The sequence below is a fragment of the Lissotriton helveticus genome, chromosome 3_1, assembly GCF_964261635.1.
Source record: "Lissotriton helveticus chromosome 3_1, aLisHel1.1, whole genome shotgun sequence".
In the NCBI taxonomy this organism is placed as follows: domain Eukaryota; kingdom Metazoa; phylum Chordata; class Amphibia; order Caudata; family Salamandridae; genus Lissotriton; species Lissotriton helveticus.
In genome coordinates this window covers 1,949,818,828-1,949,831,554 of record NC_136061.1, presented here as the reverse complement: position 1 = coordinate 1,949,831,554, position 12,727 = coordinate 1,949,818,828, and the positions used below count along the sequence as shown (strand labels likewise).

The following is a 12,727-nucleotide window of genomic DNA, read 5'->3' as shown; positions in this document are numbered from 1 at the left end:
TCCTCTAGGATTACTCCAGCAAAGTATTTCGCCTCGTTGTCAAAGAGAACTATTAATCGGTAGTTATCGGGGGTCGTTTTGTCTCCCTTTTTGTGTATGGGGACAATCGTCGACCCTCTCCATGAGTCTGGAATTCTGTTTAGGAGTCTAACTTCTAAGAACAAAGGTTGTAGTATTGTTGCCCATTCTGTATCTTTCGCCTTGAACAGGGCTGGCGGGATGCCATTAGGACCTGGAGCGCCTTCTTTCCTGCCCTTGCTGATCTGTTTTTTTATTAGGACTATTTGCTGGGCTACTGATGGTGCCAGAGTGTCGCCGGGATGGGGTTGATCTCCCCGGTTTGTCGGTGTTGACATGGTCGTTGCGAGTGCTTGCTCTCCATTGGTACTGCTTTGTACCCCTGTCTGTCCCAAGGGATCGTTGAAGTGGCTGCCAAGGTAGTTAATCCACTGTTCTTCCCCAATGTGCGAACCGAGGTCCTTATGACCTGGGCGTAAGATCTTATTTACTGATTGCCAAAAACGGGCGCTATTGTTACTTTTAGAGTCATATAAGAGTTTAGCCCAGCCTTCGCTTTCTGCGTCTTTCTTTATTTCCCATTTTGTATGTTTGAGCTCCGCCCTTTGTTTTTTCAATGCGACTCGGAGTTGTTCATTTTGGGGCGCTGCTCTAAGCCTCCGTAAGGATAAGTTTACAGCTCTTTTTTGTGAGCGTAATTGTGTTTGTTGACCCTTCTTTATGCTACTTCTGCTATGCTCTGTTTTGTGGTTGCCTTTAGGAGCGGTCCTTCTTGACAGTTTGTTTACCAGTAAGTCTGTGTATTGCTCCCAGTGGGAAATATGCCCAGCTGCGTCTGATGTATCTGTTTTGTATAGTTGGAGGGCAGTTTCAGCCAAGGTGGTTATGTTAGTCGGCGAACATTTGATTTTCCTTAGATTGATTGTGTAAATCTCCCCCAGTGTGTTGTCTGGCCTAATTGCCGTTTGCGTCCTTGCTGTCAGATGGCTTTCCTGAGGACGATGATCACTTTCCCCCTGATCCCCCATTCTAAATTCCCGGATGTATGGGAATAGTGCCAGACTGGCAAAAGTGTAGTCCAGGATGGAGCTGGCACTGTGGGAGTAGAAAGAAGCTACTGGGGGGGGAGTCCGTCGGAAATCTGCCGTTTATTCCCCGGAGATTTTGATGTTCTAAATCCTGTAGAAGAGCATTATTTTGGCGCTTTCTCCGGTTTGGAAAGGAGCTTTGAGCTGGTATGCTGTAAATTTTGTTGAGTGAGAGGGCATCGTCGCCTTGTGACGAGCCAAGTAGATTTTGGTTGAAGTCCCCCGACACGAAGAGGAGTGGGTTCTCCAGTTGGGTGGCGTGCTCTGCCAGTTGGTTCAGGATGATCCTTAAGTCTTTGGCTCTGTTTGTAGGTTGAACATATATATTAACAAAGCAGACTTCTTCTTTGGAGCCCAGCTGTAACTTGATCTTTACGGATAAGGTTGACGATGTCGATGAGGCCAGATGAACTGCCGAGGGTATTGATATGGTGGATACATATGTTGCCGATGTCCAAATTTGTTGGTTTTGGCCGCAGCTGTTGAGAAGCAAGTGAAACCCGGGATGTGTTTTGTGCTCGAGAGTCAGGTTTCCTGCAGCATTATAATGTCGAATTGTGAGATGTACTTAATGAAGTCCGGGTCATCCATTTTTGAGACTAGGCCATGTATGTTCCAAGAACAGATGCCAAGGGCTGGCACCCTTCCTCTGGTGGTGTCTTCTCCCAGTTGATGTGGGCGTCATACCTCTTCGGGGCATGTGAAAATCGTTCGGGACAGTGTTCCTCTTAGTAGTGCGTGGTTTGAGTCAGTTGCTTTCTTTGTGCATGCTTCTGCCCATTCCCCCGAGCTGTTTCCCTTGGGGTTGGAGGTGGAGGATGTACGAGGCTGATGGTTCCTTGGGGCTGATTTGCGCCACCCTGTTGTGAGCACTGACTCCGAGCCAGGTGTCGTTGTCACGCTTTCCAGTGGTAGCTGCCAAGTGCTGTTATCCCTTTTTGTCGGTGATCTTCCCAGCGCACCCCTTAGTACGCTGCAGGGGTTGGTCTGTTGCATCGCTGGTGCAGCACTGTTACTTCTGCGGAGTGGCGAAGGGTATGCTGGTCTTTGTAAAGGAACAAGCTTAATACCCCAGTTCTTAAATTGGGCTGCTTCTGATGCAATTAGGTCAACGACATCGCTGGAGGACCAAGTCGTCCTAGTCGCCTCCTGGCTGCTTGTATTCGGAGCGGGCAAGAATTCAACCAAAAGTAAATCTTTGGAGTTTATGCCCCCCAAGGTGGGGACACATTTCATCAATTTAAGAATGTTGCCTCTGTTCTACACGTCCTGCTGCCCTTTCGATGCATATTCCGGGTGGAAGACAGGGATCTCAGTTAGATGCATTTTGTTACCGACTTCCTCCAATTTTACGTTTGCAGCATGGGCGAGTGCTGCAACGCCAAGATCATATGGAGTAGTAAACGCTACTGGATTTCTGCCCTCACCTGGCGGATTGGAGCTGTGGGTTGGTGCTTTGGTTGGTGCTTTGATTGGCATTGATTGCTTCAGTGTTGTTTGCATCTCTTGTGGCCAGATTGACTGACTGTTCCGATTGGCTGTGGGTAGAGTGGATAGTTACGGTTGTCATAAGTGTAGCCCTGGTTTGATCGTCTTGCGATTGGCATGACGTATGGCCAGTTGGTCTTTCCCTAACCCCCTCCCTGATGATCGGTGGGTTGGGTGTTTTTGTTGCTGCTGAGGGATTGGCCGTTCGATAAGAGGCTTCCCTGATAGGCGATGTCAAGGCTGCCAGTTGTCGTTCAATGACTGGCTCCTGCTTTGCGAAAGACACAATGGACTGTGTGTGCTGGCTAGTGCTTGTCGCAGTTGTTGTGTGTGTATCTAGGAGTCCAGGTAAGTTAGCAGCCGGTCGGGCTTGGGGCCCCTGTCCTTCCTGATGCAAAGGGCTGCTAGTTGAGTTTTGCGGCTGGGTTAGACTGATAGCTGCTGGGGTTTCCCCTGCAGGGAAGTTGCCCGTGTTAGAAGGCTCCATTCGTTTCCTGGTAAGGCCAGAGAATATAGGAAAGAGTTTTGTTGAGGTTGGCGACAGATTTTGTTTGCGACCTTTTCTTTTTTGTTGTCGTCGTTGTTTTGCATTAAGTTTTTTGGGGGACTCAGATTTCTTCTGGGCAAGTTCCTCGTTCGCAAAGGATTCGTGGTCGGTTGAGATTTTGTCATGTGGGTTACTGCTGATGTTACTTTCTGCGAAGTTAGTGGAGCCCGTTTCTTTAGGGTCTTTGCCTTTGTGCAGCGATTTTATGTCCGCAATTAGATCTGTTAGCATTGAAGGCAGTGTGGCAAGTTTGTCTACTGCCTGATTGCAGTTACAGCTTAAGTATGTTTTTGTTTGTGCTCTTTGTATCAGGGTGTTCAGGTTACCTAACTTTTCGTCAATCCCTGCAGTAAAAACTGCCAGTGTGTTGAGGAGATTAAGTTGCAGATCCATTTTGTCCGATTGATATTGCATAGCTTCCACAGCTAGTTGGATTGTATTTAGGAGGGAGGTCCAGGCTCCGGTATTGTGGTCTTTTCCCTGGTCTCTGTCGATTGCTCCGATATTGTGAACTTTTTCCTGCTCTCTCTCATTTGCCAGTTGAGAATTCGCAATTGGGGCAGTGTTGATGGTGATGTTGTCAACCAAAGAGGAGTTGAGGAAAAGCAGGTTATTGTAGTCTAAGTTATCTAGGTTGGTGGCTTGTCCTCTCGCCCCTGTGCGTTCTGGTAGGACGGTCTGGCCCTACGTTCGGCATCCCAACTGGAGTTATGCTGGTTGGGCTTGTGTTGGCTGTATTCCGTGCTGAGTGCTGCACTGCACGAGAGACTTGATGTTGAGGCGTAATTGCCCGGTTCTGTGAGTGGTGAGGAGCCTATAAAAGCCAGGTGGACTTTGGTGAGGATACTGTGGTTGGGGCTCCTGAGGTGTCCGCCCTGGTCTGGTTGAGTATCCTTGGGAGTGGCCGGAGTTTGTGTCTTTGCCGCTGTTAGAGGCTGTAGTCCAGCCCCTACTCCGCCCGCACTCAAGCGTCTGTCTAGAGGGTCCGGGTTTTTTGGTTTTCCTACTTCTTGTGCCTCTAAGGTGGATTTTAGGTTTGCAATGGTCCTCTCCGATGGTCGTTTTGGAGTACAGCTAGCCAGGTGGGCAGGTGTTGGCTGCTGTTTGGAGGTAGAGTCCGGGAACTTCCCAAACACAGGTGAGGTCTCTAGAGGCTCAAATGATGCGCTTGCACTTATTGACCTGTGGTTTGGAGTGCCGTTTTGATGGAAATCAGCCATGACCGTGAAAGTCCCTGGGGCAGGGTGCTTTTAGCACGTGTGGTAGTGTCACGCAGTGGTGCACCTTTGCCCAGCAGCGGTAAGGGTGACAATGGGGATTGCAATCCCTGGAGGTGCTTGTTGCTTGAAAAAATGGCTGAGCCTGCGTCCTTTAGGAACTCAAACTTAGTGTAAATTTTAGGCTGGTGGAGCTTTTTCCTATTGAGGGACTCAGTAGCCGGCGACACTTGGAGCAGGTCCTTTGAGTGCCCCTGTTTCGCTACGGTGCTGTCCAGGCCCAGTGGTGACTCAATTAGGGAGAGAAGATCCTGCTCCATTCCGAGGGATGTTGGTCCATCGGTGGCTGTTTTCTTATTCTTATTCCCCTTTTTTGTCTTTGCTTTGTTGCTTGCTTTGTTACTTGAGGTTAGCTCCGGTGAACCCCTGGTCTGTCCAGACCTCATTTTGCTCTCTCAGTCTGCTCTCTAAGACTCTCGCCGTGACCCCCTCTGCGCTTACTGATCGATCGTTGGAGTAATCGGCGATGATTGGTGATAGTAGCTGGAGCAGTTCAGGAGTAGGAGGAATCTGGCGGAGGGTTGCGAAAATATCGCTGGAGGGGGGGGGCCTGGATCACCTGTGAGCGGAGCACGCCGGGGGGGCCCCCTGGTCAGTCAGACCTGGTCAGACTGCCCATCAGCCAACCCCTGGGGCTCTTACTTCGCGACCGCCTCTTTCGGCTGCCGCGCTCACAGCTTCCCCCCCTCTGCAGGATCCCTCGATGCTGTATCAGAGCAGCGCGCAGTCAGTTGCTTGGACAGCTTCCTTTCCTCGCCTTAATCCTGACCTTGCCTTGCCACTTCTCTGCCTCTTTTCTGCCAGTTAGTGTCTGAGTTCCCTTGGCAGCTGAAGGGCGCCGCAGCCTCAGTGGCCTCAGCTTTGGCCACAGCTTTGGTGCATCACACTCATGCCCCCCACGGCTCCCCCAAGGCTCCGGTACACGGCTCCGGTACAGGTATAGTCCGGGTCTGGGGTTGGAGCGAATGAGTGATAGTGCAAACAAGCAAGCAGGTACAATCGCGGTACTGACAGACAGCAGGCGGGTCAGGTCCTGTGTGTGGGACTCTTCCCAGATCAAGGTATAGGTGTATAAAGGTGGGCGCAGACGCAGGCGCTGAAAAACGGACAAGTACCGGCGCAGGCAGATACAGGTTCAGGTTACCTCTGCAGTGCCTCCCTGCGTGACTGCCGATGCGGGCGCGGGACCTTGCTGCCTCTGGTGAAAGTCCGGTGTCCGGTGACAGGGAACAGGGAAGGTGCGCTATCACCGCTGCCACCGCTGCGCTGTTGTGCCTCCCTGCTGCGCCCGTGTTCGCCGTGTTAATTCGCGATTCGTGATTAGGAGCGGTTCTCAGCGTTTCACAGCTCCCGGCAGCCTTCTGGCGTCTGAACCAAATGGCGATCATGTTAATAGGGGATTAAGGGAAGATAACTGAGAAGGATTCAGGGAGCAGAGTGAAGGGGAGCAGCATATGTTGATGAGGAAAAGACGGAAGAATAAGGTGAGATTTGCCGAGTTAACAAGCTGGAGGACAGAGTTGAATTAAGGAAAAGAGTAAATACATTGCAGATTCAAGTGCATACAAGTTGCATAAACTGAATAAATGGGAATGTAGCGATGTTAGGAAGAGTGTTAGATAAGTCTGTACTAGTATGAGAAGTTCTAGGGTGGTTAGTGGTTAGTAGGGTGGGAGCAGTTAGATGGTGTAGGAATGGTAAGGGGTTAGACAAAAGAATGAGGATATGGGGAGATGACAGGGAAGGGTGGGATGTTAGCCTAAGAGAACAGGTCACATACAGAAAGCAAGTGCACATTCTAGAATCTGTTGATTATTCTTTTGGTGAGATTAGTTTGGAAATAGACATGACTTCCATTGTAATCATTTTTAATCTTCTAAGCCTCCGGAGCCAGATTGTTGAGGATTGTTCAGAGCTGTGATATTTAGGGATAGGCGTCAAGACGTTAAGGATACATTCCTTAAGCAGTCTGGGCCAGCAGAAGCTGGGCTATCAGATAGGACATGCATTGGTGGGCAGATTCTACATGAACTTAGTCTCCTCCCACTTTAATGAGAGCTTGGAGTTAATATTCAACCAGGGCTACTAGAAACTACTAATGTTTGGTGGGGCAGTTCAAAACTATTTTAACACCACATTCTAAACGACTCTGGAACTCACTTCATCACCATATGCTCTATTAGTCAAATTAAATGTATCAAAACCTCCAGTGTTTTCTTCTTAAATCAGATTAACAGCATCTAACCTTTTCGTGACCCTTTCCAGTAACATAGTCTCATCTTCCCACCAGTAACTCGAATCAAGTGATTACATTTTATTTTCAAATCAGGCCAGCCTCTTAACTGTTGCACTTTTATTAAGAAAACATCCTGAAGCCACAAATGGCCTTTTCTATTTTTGTTTTTTGTTCAAATGCTTTATTGATTTTCAAAAAGAAACATAACAACAAAGATAATGATCGACATGGCAAGGTTAGAATAACATATAGATAGAACAACCACTCACAAATAAAAAAGCATAAGCTGAAAAATTGTAACCCCGTAATAGCACACAGAAACTAACTTCTACAAATCGATAATGAAAAAGAAAAAAGAACAAAGAAAAGAAATTGCGAAGATGAAAGGAAAAGAAGGAAGGATAAAGGAAAGAAGGAGCAAGAGACAAATATTGAGAAATGTACATACAGTTGTGAATAGTGAAGTACCACAATGTAAACTTATGTACCATATAAATCACCTATAATACATAGATTGTAATGGACTCCAGTATCCAAAGTGACCTTATATATTAATATAGATGCATACAAAAAATACTCGGAGTCTAAGAGGTAGCCAAAGCAATACCATAGAGTTGTTTGTAAGTTCACGGAGGTTTATGAGTCGCAATAATTGTCCAGTGCATTCCACATCGATCTAGATGAGGGTTTCCAAGGCGAGTTTTGTAAAGTAATGTTATCTGCACCCCTAAGGTGAGTAATCCAATTAATCCATCCTTTATAGGATGTCTTACTCGTGTCTTTCCAGTTAGTAAGAACCATTTTCACAGCAGAAGTTAGCAGAAGATAAAGGAGAGCTTTATCAGAATCGGAACTCAAGTCCGTCCTTAGAAAAGCCACCGTTAAGGTATAGAAAATTCTTTATTCAATGTACACTTAAACAAAACTATTAAAAAATCTAAAATGTAATCCCAAAAAGATTTCACTGACTTACAATGTAAAATAAGATGGGCTAAATCGCCCGTTTCCTGATTACAATTCCAACATAATGCATCCTCTCGAATTCCTAAAGAAAATAATCGAGCGAGAGTCCAAAAAGCTTTATGTAATAGCCAATACTTGGTTTGAGATAGTACCGGAGATATCTTATTGCATGAGGCAGAGCTCCACAGTGTAGACTGTAAGGAATCAGATATCGGGACAGAAGAGTGTGAATCCCAGAAAGCGACAGATTTATTATTGAGATTGGAGGTTTTAGGACGAAGAAGTTTATATATCTGAGAAACCTGATGGCCCAGTTTGTTTATTTCTGACACAAACATTGGCAGTGATGGTTGTTCAAGGGATAATTTGGTTTTAGACAAAGCAGTTCTTACTTTCAGAAAGTTGTAAAATTCAATATCAGCTAAATTATAACGAGTTTGAAGGTCTGAAAACGTAACTGGGTAAGAAGCATTTTTCAGCTGACAGGGAAAAGAGATACCTTTCTTAATCCAGGAGTCAAAAGTTAAACTTCTACCTTTATAAAGTATTTTACTATTGTACCATAATGTTTACATTTTAGAGCATTTAATACTGTACTTTAATTTCTTATCTATCTTCAGGAGTGCCAATTTAGTGTTCTTAAAGATGGACTTAGAACTAGATGGATAAAGACGATTAGTTGTAGCAAGTGCAAGAGGATTTAAGTTGTTAAGGATAGCCTTCTCTACCTCTAACCATACAGGCATGTAGCCAGTGGGGGGGTGAGATCCAATACGAACTTTGTTTTGCTAAAAAATCCGACTGCTATAATCTGAAATCAGCCAAATTCACAACACCTAGTGTTTCATCAAGCCTCAATTTCTTAATGCGAATTCGTGCTTTTTTTCCATACCAAAGGGAATTTAGTGAGAAGACTATCTAGTTTATGATGGAAATCGTCTGTCAAAATGAGTGGGAACATGGTGATAAGATAATTAACTAAAGGGGTAATCATCATTTTTATAGATTCAATTCTCCCACACCATGTAATTAATTTCGGCAACCAAGATTCCAAACGTTTTTAAATTTTTTCTAGTATTACTTTCTCATTCTGATGGAGAGTATCCAATATGTTATTACCAAATTCGACTCCCAAGTATTTTATATATCCTGGTTGCCGCGCTAGACCAGATTCCCTCAGAATCTCTCTAGTACAATGTACATTTAGGGCCAGATGTAGGAAGGGTATTACCGGTCGGTACCGGCCGAAAATAACGAATTTCGGCCGTTACCGACCGGTAATAGGCTTTTCTGATGCAGGTGCCGAAATTAACGATTCGGTAATATACCGAATCGGTAATTTAAGGAATTGGTAAATTACCAATTTCTTAAATACCGATTCGGTAAATTACCGAATTCCTAATGGAGGGAGCACTTACATGAGTGCTTATCCCATGTTAGGATTTGTTATTTACCACCAACTACAAGTTGATGGTAAATAAAGAAAACAACCCAAAAAGCAATTTTATGCAAATTGCTTCAGTGCCATATTGCAGACATACATGCCCTTAGGTCATGTATGTCTGCAACATGTGCACCCATACACAATTGAGGGGTGCAACAGGGTGTTAAAGTGACACCCTGCCACCCTTCAATGTTTTCCCCCTTTTACCGAATCGGTATTTCCCGATTCGGTAATTGCCATTCATTCCTATGGGCCTCCAGGCCCATAGGAATGAATGGCAATTACCGAATCGGTAAATACCGATTCGGTAAATTTTTACCGAATGATTTGCTACATAGCATTTACCGATTCGAAAATACCGAATCGGTAAAATTCGGTATTTTCTAATCGGTAAATGCTATTTACCTACATCTGGCCCGTAGTGACTTAACTTCTGATTTGTCTCTGTTGAGTTTATATCCAGAATGAACTGAACATTCTATGATTGTATCCATCAGAGCAGCAATTGATGTTTCCGGCTGTTCTGTTATTATTAAGATGTCATCTGCATGAGCAGCTAATTTGATTTGAATGCCATTAATGTCCACTCCCTTAATTCTCGAGTTAAATTTAATATTCTGGATAAGGGGTTCCAGTACTTTTAAAAATAAGGATGGAGACAATGGGCATACCTGTCTGGTACCCTGTTGAAGGGTAAAGGATTCGGATAAAGCACCATTAACAGCAACACATTGTCCATTTATAGGGGGTGCAAAACAAACGGCCTAATTAATAGTAATTAGAGAGGCTGCAATTTGCAAACCCGTTATGGTCTGCAAATTTGTAAATTCAAGGTTGGAGGCCTGTAAAATCAAAAGACTTTCATGCCTGTATTTCCATTAAAAAACGGGACTCTACTTTTAATTTTGAGCAGCCTGAGTCCATTAAATGGAGAGGTATTATTTTAAAGCAAAAAAATGTATCTCACCTTGGAGGCTTTCCAAAAACAAAGCTATCCAAATGTGGCAGCTTCCCCTTTGCGAATCAGTTACCACCCCAAATGGGCATTTGTAACAAATCAATGATTGACTACAACACAAAAGGTCACAAACCCCTGTGGTTCCCAAATAAGAGGGGGATGTCACTTTCATGCTCCCTCCTATTTGTAGTTCGTAGTGGATCACAAAAGCACTTTTGGAAATACTTTTTCGACCTTAACAGGGCTTTGGTACATTGTGAAAATGTGTTTAGCTGTCACAAACCCTGTGTTTTGGTGAATCTCAAGCTTAGGAAAAGCTAAACAACTTTGCAGATGAGGTCCCCAAATTACATGAAAGCATGGGGAAAATACTTCAGAGGAATCACAGACAAATGCTGGAGTAATATCTCATAACCTCACAGAAGCAACCCATATACCTGGATGCGAATATGGTACACAATAATCAAAGACGCAACAGAAAAATTGAATATAGACCTGAGTCCAGTACAAACGATCTTTATATATAAAATGTATCAAGAGATTCAAATTCATACACTGCCCGCCAAGATCAACAATAAACAACAATGGTGCTCCATGAAACGTGATCACAGTGCAAATAGGTGCAATAATAGAGAGAAAAAGGTCCAAGTTGATAAAGAAATGGGCAAGAGACAATATAGTGATCCATTTGCAGGGGTAATGCAACAAATAAATACGTTTCCAAGCAGACAAAAAGTCATTCAATTCTTTTGTTTGTGATAAAGGGTTGGCCCACCAAGAGCAATGTCTATATGCCTCAAAAGTTTGACTGAGTTTCAACACGCAAAATATTTAGAGGGTCATCATAAGGAAAGTGATCAGTTTAAAGAGCACAGGGTAGATGACATGTTGTTTAGCAAAAAGGAAATTCCTATTAAGGAGCCAGAAAAGAACCTTTTTTATATGAAAATATATCATGTATTGTACATAAAACATAGAACAAAAACGTGAACCAATAATTAATTTGACAACTAGGCAATTGTCAAAACATCGCAGTTAGTGCAAAAAGAGAAAGGGTTCTTTGTTGCACTCGTCATGAAAACACCTTTACTGTGCAGTTACTTTATTTAGTACTCGTTGTCCTGATCTGTGCATGGTAACAATGACATAGAATAACATATATGGCATGTGATGCAGTAGGTAATGAATAAGACACATAATCACCAAATGTGATCATAAACACCTGGATGCTGCCCACCTGTACTCTAATGGTTATGGGGTAATTTGGGCGCCTAATGGCTCCTGTGTGCCTGTTACCTTTCATAATGTAATTGGTACATCAGCAAGATCGGGACCTCCGTCGAAGGTTTACTCCGTCCTGCGACGACCACTGTAAACAGGTGTCCCCCCCAAACAATGTGAATCAAAAAATATTGCCCTCAAATTGTAGGGCTCGGCACGGCTGCACTTCCATTCCCCGAAAAGAACCTTTATTGAATATCTGAATATGTGTAGCAATAGAGAAGATGGCATCATTTCCCAATTGCAGGCCAAAGTAAATCAGTTATGAATTGTAGGGTAAATTAAGAAAATAATCGCGCTCCCGTATTTCAAGATAACCATCTGGCCCCGGGAAATACAAGGATGCACAAAGGAGTCCTGGCGCCACGTGAATGAGTATGACTATACAAAGGGATTCAATCTAACCGGCAAGCTAAGCCGGAGCGCACATCTTTGCTGACAGCGTCCTTCTCAATATGGGGTGTTGTCCAGGGTGAATCCAAGCAACTTGCTACTCAGTGAAAGTTGGGATTCATAGCCATCAAGGTTCATGCTATTTACCAAGGCGTATACAATCTTCTTGTTTGTTGCTCTTGGCAAATAATGGAAAATGAGTAATATCGAGCAGGCAGTGTTTGAGGAGTTGGATGTCTGAAAGAGGGTAGAGTAATGTATTATCAGTATATTGGTGAATCTTGATGCTGTAATCTATGCGAGCACACAAAGCGGCTCGATGTACAAGCAGAAGATGAACAGGAATAGCATGGAACCTTGGGGGACTCGGCAAGTAACAGGTTTATTTTGGAACCTGGTTGTCCTGATGTGAACAACCTGGGATCTGTTGAAACTGTAAAAAAGAGAACCGGTGAAGCACATTGCCGGTTGGGTGTGCATTAGGATGGGATGGCCAATTATGTCGAATGCAGCTGGGAGGTCTAGCAATATCAGGTTGCAAATTTTCATCTGTGGTCAAGAGGGCATTATCTACAATGTGTAAGGTAGCAGTTTCCATGTAACTGAGTGATATGACGAAAAACTGGTAGTCGTGCAGGAGACAGCACTGATGTGATTGTGGAGTTTAAGATAGATTGATTTTTCAATGATCTTGCTGATGATTGGTAGGTGAGCCATGGGCTGGTAGTTGGCAAAGTCATCAGGGTCCAATGTAGATTTCTTTAGGAGTGGGAGGATCTGACCTGTCTTGAGAGCTTCTAAGATGATGCCTTGAGTGATGGAGGCATTGACAGCGGTGAGTAGGAATGAGAGAGCATCCCCGGAGACAGCTTTTATGAGGGACAAGGGTAAGACATCTTCATAACATGTGGCTTCGAGGAAGTGTAGTATGTCAGGGAGATCTGCAAGGAATTGGGCTTTGAAGGATGACTATTGTGGTATTCTATTTGAAGGGGTTGGCGAAATAAAAGCAGACATGGTGTTGTCAATGTGCT

The 12,727-nt window shown here is 44.4% G+C and overlaps 1 protein-coding gene across 2 annotated transcripts in view; it reads right to left on the bottom strand.

Moving 5' to 3' along the window:
• ZWILCH (zwilch kinetochore protein) overlaps window positions 1-12,727 on the bottom strand; it is a 450,160-nt gene that overhangs the window by 108,683 nt on the left and 328,750 nt on the right. The gene's annotated exons all lie outside the window — the stretch shown is intronic.